The 13,963-nt window shown below is 47.2% G+C and overlaps 7 non-coding genes and 1 pseudogene across 7 annotated transcripts; 1 reads left to right on the top strand and 7 right to left on the bottom strand.

The window, feature by feature from the left end:
• LOC120375436 overlaps positions 1 to 13,963 on the top strand; it is a 648,226-nt pseudogene that overhangs the window by 274,834 nt on the left and 359,429 nt on the right.
• Positions 679 to 787, bottom strand: TRNAL-CAA. The gene is made up of 2 exons: positions 750 to 787; positions 679 to 724 (listed from the first exon to the last, which is right to left on the bottom strand). It is a non-coding gene; the product is annotated as a tRNA-Leu (tRNA).
• Positions 4,713 to 4,784, bottom strand: TRNAE-UUC. The gene has a single exon. It is a non-coding gene; the product is annotated as a tRNA-Glu (tRNA).
• Positions 5,438 to 5,510, bottom strand: TRNAK-CUU. The gene has a single exon. It is a non-coding gene; the product is annotated as a tRNA-Lys (tRNA).
• TRNAL-CAA lies at positions 6,997 to 7,105 on the bottom strand. Its single transcript has 2 exons — positions 7,068 to 7,105; positions 6,997 to 7,035 (listed from the first exon to the last, which is right to left on the bottom strand). It is a non-coding gene; the product is annotated as a tRNA-Leu (tRNA).
• Positions 11,029 to 11,100, bottom strand: TRNAE-UUC. Its single transcript has one exon. It is a non-coding gene; the product is annotated as a tRNA-Glu (tRNA).
• Positions 11,752 to 11,824, bottom strand: TRNAK-CUU. Its single transcript has one exon. It is a non-coding gene; the product is annotated as a tRNA-Lys (tRNA).
• TRNAL-CAA lies at positions 13,297 to 13,405 on the bottom strand. The gene is made up of 2 exons: positions 13,368 to 13,405; positions 13,297 to 13,342 (listed from the first exon to the last, which is right to left on the bottom strand). It is a non-coding gene; the product is annotated as a tRNA-Leu (tRNA).

Below are 13,963 nucleotides of genomic sequence, written 5' to 3'. Positions count from 1 at the left end.
TCTGCATGTGGCTGGTGGACAGCACCAGGAATCATTTGGCTCCTGGCACACAAGGCAACTTAAAAGCTGAGCACCCAGACACAAAAAATCCCAAGAGGAACAATTCTTCTCTGCTTTAGTTACCTCCATTGCAACCCTCTCCACCTCTTCTTCTGCCTACCTATCGGCTCTTTGATGGAGAAAGATCCTGGAGCGGATAGAATTTCTGAGATACAAACGGAGAGAGAGGCTTTGAGACCTCCTGATAGGATGTTGACACAATCTAACAGGGCTCTTGGTTGTAGCTGCCTCCTGTCTCTGCTCCCTATGTTGTCAATTCTGTGCCCTCATGAAGCAGCCAAACCAGAGTACGTAGAGCACCCAGTTTAGGGCTCAAGCCTGAGACTAAGAGTCTTACCTTCCCTTTATCAGTGTCTGCTGTACTACTCCCTTCTTCCTCCACCTGTATATGTTTGACATCCATACCTGCCCAAGATCAAGCAATGCCAACTTTCTGGTGGGGAATAAACTGGAATTTACCCAACTAGGTGCCTTGAGCCCATGGATTCCGAAGGTGTTTACGATTCCCTCTAACTTCTCTTGCCGCTACTCTAAGAAAGCTCCTAAACAAGGGCTCTTCCAATATGTTACAAGGGCAATTGAAACCAGGCCACCTCTTGAGGTGGAATCAAGAGGTTGTGTCAGGAGTGGGATTTGAACCCACATCGCCTGCAGGAGACCAGAAGCCCCAGTTGCGGGAAAGACAGAGCCTTGAGTCTGGCGCCTTAGACCACTCGGCCATCCTGACGCTGGGACAAAAGCAGCTCTCTCAACCCTCCTTTTCTTCAATATTGTATGAGCCGCTCAAGGAGGCCAAGACAGCATCTCTCGTTCAACACCTACATCACATCTGGTTTTTAGACACCATCACCCTCATCTAAAGTTTCAGGTTTCCTACAACCCTGTGCCTTCTGAGGTGTTCTAATCTCCCCCCTCACTTATTAGATGGACACTAGGACATAGGCAGAATAGAGACACTTAGCTTAATGAGAACCTCAAACTCCCGCACGGTGGGCCACAGAGTCAAGCAGCCAGCACTCACAATCGGTACCGGCCTTGTTTGGGTTTTTTTCCCAAACTAGCTCAGCACTCAGGGTGTTGAGCCCTTCTGGAAATCTTGCAAAAGAGTTTGGAGCCTGAATGGGTGTTGAGTTCTTAAGAAAACCATGTTTTTGTTTTGTTTCCCCAAGAAAATTGGGGACAAAAGATGAATCTAGGGTGAACCTGGATGTTTATTGCTGTTTTCGTTCAGCTCCACTAGGCTCTTTCGAAAGCTGGTCCGTTCCCCATTACAGAGGGTCCAAGCAGAGAGAGTGAAGGAACCCCTGTGCTCAGCATCACAACCTGAGCCTGAGGAAAAGCACTGAAACACGCTCAAATGACGCTTTAGGTTCATCCATCATAATCACAAGAGCAAGACGAAGACATCTCAAGAGGAAGAGTCCTCGGCTTTCATTTACCCCATCGCAACCCTCTTCACTTCTTCTTCTGCCTACCTAGAGGCTCGTCCAGGAAAATCACTCAACTGATTATAATTTGGGCAGAGAAACCCAGGGAGGGCTTGTGCTCCCCCTCCATGTGAGCGGATAACACTCTGACTTCGTCTACGGGGTCTCTCAGCTTTGGCTTCCCCAGTTTGTCAACTCGGTGCAGGCAGGAAGCAGGCTCTCCTCGGCTTTGGCAAGCCACTTTCTGTCCAAATTGGGAAACCAGTCCAGTCTCCATTCCCCTGTGAGAACAAGAGCAGAGAGTTCACCAGCTGAACCCAATCCGAGGCATTGAAAAAAATGGAATTATGCTTCCCGTTCCTCCGTCAGGATCACCAGGAAACACACCAAAATCCCAAGAGGAACAACTCGTCTCTGTTTTATTTACCCCAACGCAATCCTCTCCGCTTCTTCTGCCTCCTCGAGGCTCTTCCAGGACAAAACTCATTGAGCTGATAGGATTTGGGGATGGAAACGGAGAGAGGGGTTTGACACCTCCTGAGAGGATGTGGACGCGATAGAACAGCTCTCTCGGTTTTAGAAGCCTCCTAGCCTGGCTCTTTTGTTGTCAATTCTGTGCCATCAGGAAGCAGCGAAAGCAGGGTAGGTAGGGCACCCGGTGACGTTGCACTCCATACGTTTTATGAAAAGATGCTTATAAGTGTGAGTATGATGTAAGTGGAATATGCTTGATGCAAAAGGTCTCTTGTAAGGTATCATAACAAAGGTTCTAACCTACTGAATATATGCCTCCTATTTGTATGCATGTCTCATTCTTGTCTCTGAAGCTGGAAATATGAAGTCTAACTCTGAGGTCCTATTGTAATTGTGCAAAGCGTGGGCCACTAATGGCGGTTTAAAACCTTGATGGCTCCCATTGACAATTGGTTGTAAATGGTTTATTGACCTGCAAACCTTCCTGTGTACGTGTGGGCCAACCCAGGAAGAATGGAAACTAGGGGGTCTTACAGAGACCACGATAGTGGAATCCATCTTAAATCTGGTATTTTTCCGTTTAGAAGGAAGGGTGAGGACCCGGAGAGACAAAAGATTCCCGCCTTATGCCAAAGCTATAAAAGGGGGTGAAGCAGGACAAAGGGGCTGCCAGTCATGAGAAAACCCCTGCCAGTCATGAGAAAACCTAAGATGTCTGCTGGAAGTAACAAAGACCGAAGCAGGGGAAAGGATTGGGCCCAGACTAGGCAGGAGTCTAGTCTGTGAAAGAAGCTGATTGGAACACCTCTGAGGGTGAGCTATTCCCTGGAATCAGTTTCTTAATGTATTAGGCTTAGGCTTGCGTGTTTTGTTTTAGTTTGCTTGGTGACTTCCTTTGTTCTGTCTGTTATTACTTGAAATCACTTAACTCCTACTTTTTAGCCTTAATAAAAATGACTTTTGTTTATTAATAAACCCAGAGGAAGTGATTAATCCCTGGGGGAGCAAACAGCTGTGCATCTCTCTCTATCAGTGATCTAGAGGGTGAAGAATTTAGGAATTTACCCTGTATAAGCTTTATAGAGAGTCCAAGGGATTTATTTGGGGTTTTGGATCCCACTGGGAGCTGGGTGCTGGAGACAGGTGCTGAGCTGTTTTGAGTTAAAGTCTGCAGCTTTGGGGGTGTGGCCCAGAGCCTGGGTCTGTGTTGCAGCAGGCTAGGGTGTCTGGCTCAACAAGGCAGGGTTCTGGAGTCCCAAGCTGGCAGGGAAAACGGGCTCGGAAGTCATTTCAGTCCCAAGGGGATCTCTGTGACCGAACCCATCACAGTGGCGTAGTCGAGCAGGATATGTGCACAGCTGATTGCTTTGAGACACTGGTAGTGATTTTTAAGCGTGTTGCCCGGAGGACAGACAAAGTGCTTATTCGGGAAAGGGAAGATGACAACTTTGGTTGCCAAATTGGCTGGGAAAGCTCTGGATATATTCAGTAAGATGCCTATTGCTGATGCTTCAAACTATGGTCTATTTAAGGAATTGGTTTTGAAACAGTTTCAGATTAGGCCCGAAACCTAGAGGGTTAAATTCACAACTCTTTCAACTCCCAGAGCCCTTCTACAGCACAGATGATTTGTATACACCTTCACCGTGAGCCAAATTGGCAGGTTTCCGGGAGCCCTGTGAGTCCGATGTTGTTTTAGTCTCCCTGCTGATTTATTAGGAGACTAAAAGATGGACACCAGAACTGAGGCAGACTACGGACACCGCATTCTGAGAAAACAATGGTGAACCTCCAACTCCAGCAGTGTGGGCCACATAGACAAGTAACCAGCACCCACAATCTTTACAAGCTTTTTCCAAAATAACTCATCTTTTGGAAAAATAGGTTGAGCCTTTTTGACAATCTGGCTAAAGATTTTAGTGCCTAACTGGGAGCCTAGTTCTTCTGCAAATCTGGCCCTAGCGGTGGGTGTGAGACCTTCTGAAAATTCTGGCCAATGTGTCTGGAAGCTCCAAGAAGCATCGCAACTTTGAGCATTTACTAGAACAGGATGAACAAAACCTTCCTTCCTTGACCTACAATCACCTTGATTCCAGGTTGAGGTTTCAAGAGAATTGATTTGATTCTTAGATGCAATGCGAAAAAAACACCCTCTTGTAGACATTGGAAGAGGGAGGCTGAAATGGATCTGCCACTAAACCACGTTGCCTTTCATCAGTAGCCACCTGAGCAAGAGGGTAACCACTGGCCTAGAGGTGAAAGGCCCATAGCCCATGCTCAGAAGCCTTCAGCGGCTAGATCTTAGGAATGGAAAAGCTTAATGATCTTTCTCCGGGGTTGTTACTTACAAAGACTTTTATATATCGCTGGGTGAAAGGTTTTGGGATGAATATTATATTTAGTGAAATATTTTGGTGGACCCAAAATGATTGTTTGGTTTGGTTTGGTTTCACCAAGAAAAGTGAAAAGAAAAGAAAAAGATCTTGGGTCAAAGTGCAATGTTGTTCTAATTTAGGTTAGGCTCGGTAAGAAGGAAGAACTAAATTGTTTGCACAAGTAAGTGTATTTGTGTAAAAGGGTGCAGAGGCTGGGCTTTAAGGGGCAGATAGCCATATTGTAGTAGGTGGAAGCTTTGCTTTCCCCATGGCCTCCAAAGAGTTTCCAAGCATTCTGAAGGAGGCCAGGAAGTCGCATTCTTCCGCTTGAACTCCAAGTGAGGAAGGCAAGGTAGACTTTTGTTGAAAAGGGTAACTCCCTGACCGGGAATCGAACCCGGGCCGTGGCGGTGAAAGCGCCAAATCCTAACCACTAGACCACCAGGGAGATGACATTTGGGGGGTTGGGCATAACTTTCTAGTCCTACTTTCTGTCCAACTGAGGCCATTCGTTCGTCTTCAAAGGAGGTTAACACAAGCTCTGAGTTCTTCGTTTCCTTACGGTTCCCTTCCTATTTTTAGCACTGATATGAAAAAGACACAGAAAACATATTAAAACAATTTCCAGTATTGTTATTCATTGAGGCCACGTCTTTTTTTAAAAAAAAAAAACAGTTTTATTGCTATCTTGTTTTACTCTCCATGGGCTTACAGAAATGTACGAGGGATGAATAAGATGTGGTGGAATCGTCAGCCTTAAGCAATCTCCATCCCAATGAAGAGGGCTGGTGGAGGATTTGAGAAAGAAGCAGTTATCTCAACTACTGAGCGCTGGCGAAGATATAGAAATAAGTAGAGAAGCTCTAGATGGCTGCTCAGGGGGTGGGGGGCAATCAGCTTCTGAAAGGTTATTTTTTCCCTCTCTTGCCTGGGCTAGAAGAGACTCAACTCTCTTAGGACCATGGAATTGTCAATGTGTCTTGTCTTCATGATGTACTAAAGGTCCGAGACCGCCTCAGCTGGTTGAGAGGACAAAGAGTGGATTCCGTTATGCTCTGAGACTCTAAGGGAGAGAGTGATGTCGAAGAGTGCAAGATCAAATGCCCAACGTGGGGCTCGAACCCACGACCCTGAGATTAAGAGTCTCATGTTCTACCTACTGAGCTAGTCGGGCTAGGCATCAAGGGCTCACAAAGGCACAGACAGTGCAAAAGAAGAGCGAAGGAAGTTTCTTTGCGTGCTGAGATTCGTTTCCTGACATTTGCCTTCTTTCCTGGTTCCTTCGCTCTCCAGCTAGCAAACAGGGCCCGTTCCAAGGCTAGTTAGATGCTGGTGTCTAGACCAGAGAAGTGGGGTTCATCTAGCAGCTGCTCAGAGAAACCTGGGTGGGAGGGTGGAATTTAGGATTCTCCCACCAGGAGGAGGTGCTGTTGCTCAGAAAAAGCTTCTCAGCGCCCAAAGAGGGGGCAGAGAAGACAGTTCCCCGCCGGCCGCCAGACACATCTTTTCGCAGGGAATCAGAACCCCCTGGGGTAAAACTCCTCTAAGGATGTGCGGCTCCAGGAATGTCAGAGAAGGGAAGGACTGTTTGCTTTAGGAGGTGGGTGCGGGAACCTGCAGGTCCTTAGGTCCCTGCAGCGTCCGATGAAAGCATCTGGGGGGAAGGGGCCAGGATAGACAAAGACAGGAAAGACGGGCTTGCGGCTCCTGTGCAAACACCATGTTGCCAGCGGTCCAAGAGAAGCGGGTGGGGGTTCGAGCATTTTGGCTGCTTCCTGAGGGCACGGAACTCACAACCTGGCAATGCTCAGAGCCCCGTTCCTTGGGAGTTTTCTTTGTGTTGGTCTTGAGATGCTGAGGGAGGAAGCTGAAGCATCATTTGAGTTTGTTTCAGTGCCTTCGGTTGGGCTAAGGTTGTGACCCTGAGCACAGGGGTTCCAGCTCTTAACCCCTGAGGGGAATGGACAATGGACCAACTTAATCTGTTGGACAGAAAGTAGCCAGAAAAAAATCAAATGATGCTTCCGGTTCCTCCGTCAGGATCACAAGAGAAACACAAAAAATCCCAAGAGGAACAATTCTTCTCTGCTTTAGTTACCTCCATCGCAACCCTCTCCACCTCTTCTTCTGCCTACCTAGCGGCTCTTTGATGGAGAAAGATCCTGGAGCGGATAGAATTTCTGAGATACAAACGGAGAGAGAGGCTTTGAGACCTCCTGATAGGATGTTGACACAATCTAACAGGGCTCTTGGTTGTAGCTGCCTCCTGTCTCTGCTCCCTATGTTGTCAATTCTGTGCCCTCATGAAGCAGCCAAACCAGAGTACGTAGAGCACCCAGTTTAGGGCTCAAGCCCAAACCCTGAGACTAAGAGTCTTACCTTCTCTTTATCAGTGTCTACTGTACTGCTCCCTTCTTCCTCCACTTGTGTATGTTTGACATCCATACCTGCCCAAGATCAAGCAATGCCAACTTTCTGGTGGGGAATAAACTGGAATTTACTCAACTAGGTGCCTTGAGCGCATGGATTCCGAAGGTATTTACAATTCCCTCTAACTTCTCTTGCCGCTACTCTAAGAAAGCTCCTAAACAAGGGCTCTTCCAATACGTTACAAGGGCAATTGAAACCAGGCCACCTCTTGAGGTGGAATCAAGAGGCTGTGTCAGAAGTGGGATTTGAACCCACGCCTACTACAGGAGAACAGAAGCCCCAGTTGTGGGAAAGACAGAGCCTTGAGTCTGGCACCTTAGACCACTCGGCCATCCTGACGCTGGGACAAAAGCAGCTCTCTCAACCCTCCTTTTCTTCAATATTGTATGAGCCGCTCAAGGAGACCAAGACAGCATCTCTCGTTCAACACCTACATCACATCTGGTTTTTAGACACCATCACCCTCATCTAAAGTTTCAGGTTTCCTACAACCCTGTGCCTTCTGAGGTGTTCTAATCTCCCCCCTCACTTATTAGATGGACACTAGGACAGAGGCAGAATAGAGACACTTAGCTTAATGAGAACCTCAAACTCCCGCACGGTGGGCCACAGAGTCAAGCAGCCAGCACTCACAATCGGTACCGGCCTTGTTTGGGTTTTTTTCCCAAACTAGCTCAGCACTCAGGGTGTTGAGCCCTTCTGGAACTCTTGCAAAAGAGTTTGGAGCCTGAATGGGTGTTGAGTTCTTAAGAAAACCATGTTTTTGTTTTGTTTCCCCAAGAAAATTGGGGACAAAAGATTAATCTAGGGTGAACCTGGATGTTTATTGCTGTTTTCGTTCAGCTCCACTAGGCTCTTTCGAAAGCTGGTTCGTTCCCTATTACAGAGGGTCCTAGCAGAGAGAGTGAAGGAACCCCTGTGCTCAGCATCACAACCTGAGCCCGAGGAAAAGCCCTGAAACACGCTCAAATGACGCTTTAGGTTCATCCATCAGAATCACAAGAGCAAGACAAAGACATCTCAAGAGGAAGAGTCCTCGGCTTTCATTTACCCCATCGCAACCCTCTTCACTTCTTCTTCTGCCTACCTAGAGGCTCGTCCAGGAAAATCACTCAACTGATTATAATTTGGGCAGAGAAACCCAGGGAGGGCTTGTGCTCCCCCTCCATGTGAGTGGATAGCACTCTGACTTCGTCTACGGGGTCTCTCAGCTTTGGCTTCCCCAGTTTGTCAACTCGGTGCAGGCAGGAAGCAGGCTCTCCTCGGCTTTGCAAGCCACTTTCTGTCCAAATTGGGAAACCGGTCCAGTCTCCATTCCCCTGTGAGAACAAGAGCAGAGAGTTCACCAGCTGAACCCAATCCGAGGCATTGAAAAAAATGGAATTATGCTTCCCGTTCCTCCGTCAGGATCACCAGGGAAACACACCAAAATCCCAAGAGGAACAACTCGTCTCTGTTTTATTTACCCCCAACGCAATCCTCTCTGCTTCTTCTGCCTCCCTCGAGGCTCTTCCAGGGACAAAACTCATTGAGCTGATAGGATTTGGGGGATGGAAACGGAGAGAGGGGGTTTGACACCTCCTGAGAGGATGTGGACGCGATAGAACAGCTCTCTCGGTTTTAGAAGCCTCCTAGCCTGGCTCTTTTGTTGTCAATTCTGTGCCATCAGGAAGCAGCGAAAGCAGGGTAGGGAGGGCACCCGGTGACGTTGCACTCCATACGTTTTATGAAAAGATGCTTATAAGTGTGAGTATGATGTAAGTGGAATATGCTTGATGCAAAAGGTCTCTTGTAAGGTATCATAACAAAGGTTCTAACCTACTGAATATATGCCTCCTATTTGTATGCATGTCTCATTCTTGTCTCTGAAGCTGGAAATATGAAGTCTAACTCTGAGGTCCTATTGTAATTGTGCAAAGCGTGGGCCACTAATGGCGGTTTAAAACCTTGACGGCTCCCATTGACAATTGGTTGTAAATGGTTTATTGACCTGCAAACCTTCCAGTGTACGTGTGGGCCAACCCAGGAAGAATGGAAAGTAGGGGTCTTACAGAGACCACGATAGTGGAATCCATCTTAAATCTGGTATTTTTCCGTTTAGAAGGAAGGGTGAGGACCCAGAGAGACAAAAGATTCCCGCCTTATGCCAAAGCTATAAAAGGGGGTGAAGCAGGACAAAGGGGCTGCCAGTCATGAGAAACCCCTGCCAGTCATGAGAAAACCTAAGATGTCTGCTGGAAGTAACAAAGACCGAAGCAGGGGAAAGGATTGGGCCCAGACTAGGCAGGAGTCTAGTCTGTGAAAGAAGCTGATTGGAACACCTCTGAGGGTGAGCTATTCCTGGAATCAGTTTCTTAATGTATTAGGCTTAGGCTTGCGTGTTTTGTTTTAGTTTGCTTGGTGACTTCCTTTGTTCTGTCTGTTATTACTTGAAATCACTTAACTCCTACTTTTAACCATAATAAAAATGACTTTTGTTTATTAATAAACCCAGAGGAAGTGATTAATCCCTGGGGGAGCAAACAGCTGTGCATCTCTCTCTATCAGTGATCTAGAGGGTGAAGAATCTAGGAATTTACCCTGTATAAGCTTTATAGAGAGTACAAGGGATTTATTTGGGGTTTTAGAACCCACTGGGAGCTGGGTGCTGGAGACAGGTGCTGAGCTGTTTTGAGTTAAAGTCTGCAGCTTTGGGGGTGTGGCCCAGAGCCTGGGTCTGTGTTGCAGCAGGCTAGGTGTCTGGCTCAACAAGGCAGGGTTCTGGAGTCCCAAGCTGGCAGGGAAAATGGGCTCGAAGTCATTTCAGTCCCAAGGGGATCTCTGTGACCGAACCCATCACAGTGGCATAGTCGAGCAGGATATGTGCACAGCTGATTGCTTTGAGACACTGGTAGTGATTTTTAAGCGTGTTGCCCGGAGGACAGACAAAGTGCTTATTCGGGAAAGGGAAGATGACAACTTTGGTTGCCAAATTGGCTGGGAAAGCTCTGGATATATTCAGTAAGATGCCTATTGCTGATGCTTCAAACTATGGTCTATTTAAGGAATTGGTTTTGAAACAGTTTCAGATTAGGCCCGAAACCTAGAGGGTTAAATTCACAACTCTTTCAACTCCCAGAGCCCTTCTACAGCACAGATGATTTGTATACACCTTCACCGTGAGCCAAATTGGCAGGTTTCCGGGAGCCCTGTGAGTCCGATGTTGTTTTAGTCTCCCTGCTGATTTATTAGGAGACTAAAAGATGGACACCAGAACTGAGGCAGACTACGGACACCGCATTCTGAGAAAACAATGGTGAACCTCCAACTCCAGCAGTGTGGGCCACATAGACAAGTAACCAGCACCCACAATCTTTACAAGCTTTTTTCCAAAATAACTCATCTTTTGGAAAAATAGGTTGAGCCTTTTTGACAATCTGGCTAAAGATTTTAGTGCCTAACTGGGAGCCTAGTTCTTCTGCAAATCTGGCCCTAGCGGTGGGTGTGAGACCTTCTGAAAATTCTGGCCAATGTGTCTGGAAGCTCCAAGAAGCATCGCAACTTTGAGCATTTACTAGAACAGGATGAACAAAACCTTCCTTCCTTGACCTACAATCACCTTGATTCCAGGTTGAGGTTTCAAGAGAATTGATTTGATTCTTAGATGCAATGCGAAAAAAACACCCTCTTGTAGACATTGGAAGAGGGAGGCTGAAATGGATCTGCCACTAAACCACGTTGCCTTTCATCAGTAGCCACCTGAGCAAGAGGGTAACCACTGGCCTAGAGGTGAAAGGCCCATAGCCCATGCTCAGAAGCCTTCAGCGGCTAGATCTTAGGAATGGAAAAGCTTAATGATCTTTCTCCGGGGTGTTACTTCCAAAGACTTGTATATAGTGCTGGGTGAAAGGTTTTTGGATGAATATTATATTTAGTGAAATATTTTGGTGGACCCAAAATGATTGTTTGGTTTGGTTTGGTTTCACCAAGAAAAGTGAAAAGAAAAGAAAAAGATCTTGGGTCAAAGTGCAATGTTGTTCTAATTTAGGTTAGGCTCGGTAAGAAGGAAAACTAAATTGTTTGCACAAGTAAGTGTATTTGTGTAAAAGGGTGCAGAGGCTGGGCTTTAAGGGGCAGATAGCCATATTGTAGTAGGTGGAAGCTTTGCTTTCCCCATGGCCTCTAAAGAGTTTCCGAGCATTCTGAAGGAGGCCAGGAAGTTGCATTCTTCTGGTTGAACTCCAAGCGAGGAAGGCAAGGTAGACTTTTGTTGAAGAGGATAACTCCCTGACCGGGAATCGAACCCGGGCCGTGGCGGTGAAAGCGCCAAATCCTAACCACTAGACCACCAGGGAGATGACAGTTGGGGGGGTTGGGCATAACTTTCTAGGCCTACTTTCTGTCCAACTGAGGCCATTCGTCTGTCTTCAAAGGAGGTTAACACAAGCTCTGAGCTCTTCGTTTCCTTACGGTTCCCTTCCTATTTTTAGCACTGATATGAAAAAGAAACAGAAAACATATTAAGACAATTTCCAGTATTGTTATACATTGAGGCCATGTCTTTTTTTAAAAAAAAACAGTTTTGTTGCTATCTTGTTTTACTCTCCATGGGCTTACAGAAATGTATGAGGGATGAATAAGATGTGGTGGAATCGTCAGCCTTAAGCAATCTCCATCCCAATGAAGAGGGCTGGTGGAGGATTTGAGAAAGAAGCAGTTATCTCAACTACTGAGCGCTGGCGAAGATATAGAAATAAGTAGAGAAGCTCTAGATGGCTGCTCAGGGGGAGGGGGGCAATCAGCTTCTGAAAGGTTATTTTTTCCCTCTCTTGCCTGGGCTAGAAGAGACTCAACTCTCTTAGGACCATGGAATTGTCAATGTGTCTTGTCTTCATGATGTACTAAAGGTCCGAGACCGCCTCAGCTGGTTGAGAGGACAAAGAGTGGATTCCGTTATGCTCTGAGACTCTAAGGGAGAGAGTGATGTCGAAGAGTGCAAGATGAAACACCCAACGTGGGGCTTGAACCCACGACCCTGAGATTAAGAGTCTCATGCTCTACCAACTGAGCTAGTCAGGCTAGGCCTCAAGGGCTAGCAAAGGCACAGACAGTGCAAAAGAAGAGCGAAGGAAGTTTCTTTGCGTGCTGAGATTCGTTTCCTGACATTTGCCTTCTTTCCTGGTTCCTTCGCTCTCCAGCTAGCAAACAGGGCCCGTTCCAAGGCTAGTTAGATGCTGGTGTCTAGACCAGAGAAGTGGGAAAATCATCTAGCAGCTGCTCAGAGAAACCTGGGTGGGAGGGTGGAATTTAGGATTCTCCCACCAGGAGGAGGTGCTGTTTCTCAGAAAAAGCTTCTCAGCGCCCAAAGAGGGGCAGAGAAGACAGTTCCCGCCGGCCGCCAGACACATCTTTCGCAGGGAATCAGAACCCCTGGGGTAAAACTCTTCCAAGGATGTGCGGCTCCAGGAATGTCAGAGAAGGGAAGGACTGTTTGCTTTAGGAGGTGGGTGCGGAACCTGCAGGTCCTTAGGTCCCTCCAGCGTCCGATGAAAGCATTTGGGGGAAGGGGCCAGGATAGACAAAGACAGGAAAGACGGGCTTGCGGCTCCTGTGCAAACACCATGTTGCCAGCGGTCCAAGAGAAGCGGGTGGGGTTCGAGCATTTTGGCTGCTTCCTGAGGGCACGGAACTCACAACCTGGCAATGCTCAGAGCCCCGTTCCTCGGGAGTTTTCTTTGTGTTGGTCTTGTGATGCTGAGGAGGAAGCTGAAGCATCATTTGAGTTTGTTTCAGTGCCTTCGGTTGGGCTAAGGTTGTGACCCTGAGCACAGGGTTCCAGCTCTTAACCCCTGAGGGGAATGGACAATGGACCAACTTAATCTGTTGGACAGAAAGTAGCCAGAAAAAATCTAATGATGCTTCCGGTTCCTCCGTCAGGATCACAAGAGAAACACAAAAATCCCAAGAGGAACAATTCTTCTCTGCTTTTGTTACCTCCATCGCAACCCTCTCCACCTCTTCTTCTGCCTACCTAGCGGCTCTTTGATGGAGAAAGATCCTGGAGCGGATAGAATTTCTGAGATACAAACTGAGAGAGAGGCTTTGAGACCTCCTGATAGGATGTTGACACAATCTAACAGGGCTCTTGGTTGTAGCTGCCTCCTGTCTCTGCTCCCTATGTTGTCAATTCTGTGCCCTCATGAAGCAGCCAAACCAGAGTACGTAGAGCACCCAGTTTAGGCTCAAGCCCAAACCCTGAGACTAAGAGTCTTACCTTCTCTTTATCAGTGTCTACTGTACTGCTCCCTTCTTCCTCCACCTGTATATGTTTGACATCCATACCTGCCCAAGATCAAGCAATGCCAACTTTCTGGTGGGGAATAAACTGGAATTTACTCAACTAGGTGCTTTGAGCGCATGGATTCCAAGGTATTTACAAGGTCTAACTTCTCATGCCGCTACTCTAAGAAAGCTCCTAAACAAGGGCTCTTCCAATATGTTACAAGGGCAATTGAAACCAGGCCACCTCTTGAGGTGGAATCAAGAGGTTGTGTCAGGAGTGGGATTTGAACCCACGCCTCCTGCAGGAGACCAGAAGCCCCAGTTGTGGGAAAGACAGAGCCTTGAGTCTGGCGCCTTAGACCACTCGGCCATCCTGACGCTGGGACAAAAGCAGCTCTCTCAACCCTCCTTTTCTTCAATATTGTATGAGCCGCTCAAGGAGGCCAAGACAGCATCTCTCGTTCAACACCTACATCACATCTGGTTTTTAGACACCATCACCCTCATCTAAAGTTTCAGGTTTCCTACAACCCTGTGCCTTCTGAGGTGTTCTAATCTCCCCCCTCACTTATTAGATGGACACTAGGACAGAGGCAGAATAGAGACACTTAGCTTAATGAGAACCTCAAACTCCAGCACGGTGGGCCACAGAGTCAAGCAGCCAGCACTAACAACCGGTACCAGCCTTGTTTGTGTTTTTTTCCCAAACTAGATCAGAACTAAGGGTGTTGAGCCCTTGTGGAAATCTTGCAAAAGAGTTTGGAGCCTGAATGGGTGTTGAGTTCTTAAGAAAACCTTGTTTTTGTTTTGTTTCCCCAGAAAATTGGGGACAAAAGATTAATCTAGGGTGAACCTGGATGTTTACTGCTGTTTTCGTTCAGCTCCACTAGGCTCTTTCGAAAGCTGGTCCGTTCCCCATTACAGAGGGTCCAAGCA

The sequence above is a fragment of the Mauremys reevesii genome, linkage group 12 (assembly GCF_016161935.1).
Source record: "Mauremys reevesii isolate NIE-2019 linkage group 12, ASM1616193v1, whole genome shotgun sequence".
Taxonomy (NCBI): domain Eukaryota; kingdom Metazoa; phylum Chordata; order Testudines; family Geoemydidae; genus Mauremys; species Mauremys reevesii.
Note: the sequence above shows the minus strand (reverse complement) of the source record. Positions and strands in the feature narration are given on the sequence as shown.